This window comes from Octodon degus, unplaced genomic scaffold, assembly GCF_000260255.1.
Source record: "Octodon degus isolate 3935 unplaced genomic scaffold, OctDeg1.0 scaffold00046, whole genome shotgun sequence".
In the NCBI taxonomy this organism is placed as follows: Eukaryota; Metazoa; Chordata; class Mammalia; order Rodentia; family Octodontidae; genus Octodon; species Octodon degus.
This window is the reverse complement of record NW_004524622.1, coordinates 13,427,343-13,430,592: the sequence shown is the minus strand read 5'-3', so window position 1 is coordinate 13,430,592 and position 3,250 is coordinate 13,427,343. Positions and strand designations below refer to the sequence as shown.

The 3,250-nt window shown below is 36.9% G+C and overlaps 1 pseudogene; it reads left to right on the top strand.

Annotated features, from left to right (window-relative positions):
* The first annotated feature begins 2,238 nt into the window (after nt 1-2,238).
* On the top strand, nt 2,239-3,250 carry LOC101572646 (annotated as a pseudogene).

Here is a 3,250-nt window from a genome sequence, read left to right as displayed (position 1 = left end):
TCAGCTGCTTTCTTCATTCTTCATTGTTTTAGATCTTTCCCAATAAGAGCTTGAAATTTTGAATCTTATTTTGAGCAATATGGACTGGGGAAAATCAATTATGGTTGAAGAGCTAATAAGCTGACTAATTGGATTAATGTTTCAGAAAGTATGTTTATGATCCAGTGGATGTTTTTAACCCAAATGTAATAGCTCTGGTATTCTCACGATTCTGATACAGAATCATGAGAATGGAACAGTAGCAGAAAAAGCCCATCTTGTCCTGCCTTTCACTACTGATCAGAGCCCCAAATAATATTAATTAAGATCACAGGTCTTTCACAGAGTTGGAAGAGACACTTGCTTATTTTTGAAAGTGCCTTTGTACTTAGTTGAAATAAAATAAAATCATACCTTAACTTAAAGAAAAGCAACCAAATATGTTTAAATTTTGAACTTTTATAGCTGTGAGTAGGGAACTTTTCTTCAAAACTTCTTGTATTTGAAAAATACACACAAGATTTATGAGGTCAATAAAAATGACATGTTAGCAATAGTTATCTCAAGTGCTTGAAATGCTGTTAGTCTTTTAAATTATAGTTTATTCATATTTATATCATAATGGTAGACATGTTTATAAATAAATTTGTTTTTAACTTTTAGCTAAATCCAGGAAATCTGGAATTAATCACTGACGCTAAAAGCTTGCAGATATATTGTCGTAGCATATGTTTTTCTTAAGATATCAAACCAAGTTCTTATACCATAGTAAAATTTGACTAAGGAGGATATAATTTGATTAAATTGTCAATTTAGCTTTTCATGACTGATTTCATTTTTAAATAAGTTGTGTTTAACAAACTATGCTAAAATAAGATGCATTATACATTATATTTTTATTTTTTAAATAGAAGTCCATGACTGTATCATTAATTTTGAAAATGTATTTGATATGTCTAAACTTCTTTGTGTTAGAAGCATATTGACCTACAGGAGAGATATGTATATAGAATTTCTAATGTTCCAGAAGACACGAAGTTTCATGAAAGTTAGGAGTCTCTCTTATAGACAATAATTTCTGAATTTTCTGCTTTGTTGTAATGTAATGTCTTTTGTTTATGACACTGTCCAAGGAAAGAATAAAATGCTTGAATTTTAGGAAAATAATTCTTCTATGTTTTCCCCTTATATATATTGAAAAAGTTATAATAATTACCAGGTATTTATAGTACATAGCTGAAGGAAGAGTACATTAAATATTAAAATCTAAAATCAAGAAAGCAAACTAGTTTGATGATAAATGGATTAAAACATGTCTTTAAATCCTTAGCAGTTAGGAGTTTTCTCTCCCAAAACACGGTGGTTTTCCACTGCACTATTCAAACACCTCTATCTCGTAGACAAAGCCTTTTCTTTGAGTCACCATTTGTTTTTCCTAGGTTAAGAAATCTTTCAAAAGTTTTCTTACCCATGGAATGGGAGGCAGATGTTACCAAGACTAGGGTTGAAGCTTGTTGACTGTAGGTGGAACCAACATCCTCATTCCTAGGCCTGCGTGACTAATTTAGAACCATGGGCCAACTGAGAGAACAGCCAGCTACTCAGACTGGTCTTTGTCTAGAAATTCTAAAACACACCTACCATTTTCTCTTCAAAAAGTCAACATAGGAGATCCGGTTCAATCTATTTTACTGTTGCCTTAAAGATTAAGAATTAAAACATTTTCCTCTAACCTCTCTCTGTATGTCAAAGGGCACCAAGTACATGGTTAGGCTACTCTGGTAAGCAACTGCTATTTTATTTTAATAGACAAATGCTCTTTTCTTCTACAGTTTTCTACATTTTAATTCTCTTTTTCACTAATAATGATAGTATGAATAAAATTCACATTTCTTCTACTTAAACATAGTTTTAAAAGTTTTTAAGTGTGTTTGTGAAATCTCTTTTTTCCTTTATATTTACTTAGACTACTCTTACACAATCCCATATACCCAAATGGTTGTGGAAAATTCCAACTGTACAAAGGATGAGGAAAGATCCTACAATATGACCCTAAAATGTCAGCAACTTATTCTATAAAATCCTTAACCTAATTCATCTTCAAGGAAAGTCGACCAAATTGGAGTAAATATATATTAGTACATAAAAATACTATATATGCTAGTATATAAAATATGTAAATATTGCTCTTTCCAGGCATCCTCGTGAGAGTGACATCATCTTTAAACCCTCTGTGGCAATCCCTGATGCACCGCCGTGATGCCCATGGAAGACAGGGCAACCTGGAAATCCAACTACTTCCTAAAGATCATACAACTTTTGGATGATTATCCAAAATGCTTCATTGTGGGAGCAGACAATGTGGGCTCCAAGCAGATGCAGCAGATCCGAATGTCCCTCCAAGGGAAGGCCGTGGTGTTAATGGGCAAGAATACTATGATGCACAAGGCCATCCGAGGACACCTGGAAAACAACCCAGCTCTGGAGAAACTGTTGCCTCATATCCGTGGGAATGTGGGCTTTGTGTTCACCAAGGAGGACCTCACTGAGATCAGGGATATGCTGCTGGTCAATAAGGTGCCTGCTGCTGCCTGTGCAGGTGCCATTGCACCATATGAAGTCACCATGCCTGCCCAGAACACTGGTTTGGGGCCTGAGAAGACCTCTTTCTTCCAGACTCTGGGCATCACCACTAAAATCTCCAGGGGCACCACTGAAATCCTTAGTGATATACAGCTGATTAAAACTGGGGACAAAGTGGGAGCTAGCGAGGCAACCCTCCTGAACATGTTGAACATCTCCCCATTCTCCTTTGGGCTGATTATTCAGCAAGTGTTTGACAATGGAAGCATCTACAACCCAGAAGTCCTTGACATTACAGAGGAAACTCTGCATTCTCGAAGGTGTCGGCAATGTTGCCAGTGTCTGTCTGCAGATTGGTTACCCAACTGTTGCATCAGTGCCTCATTCTATCATCAATGGGTACAAGCAGGTCCTGGCTTTGTCTGTGGAGACTGATTACACCTTCCCACTTGCTGAAAAGGTCAAGGCCTTCTTAGCTGATCCATCTGCATTTGTGGCTGCTGCCCCTGTTGCTGCAGCCACCACTGCTGCTCCTGCTGCTGCAGCTGCCCCAGCTAAGGTGGAAACCAAGGAAGAGTCGGAGGAGTCAGATGAGGATATGGGATTTGGTCTCTTTGATTGATCATCAAAAAGCAAACTATTCAGCCTGCCTAATTGGCAAAACAAGGAATAAAGGCATATTCTCTTT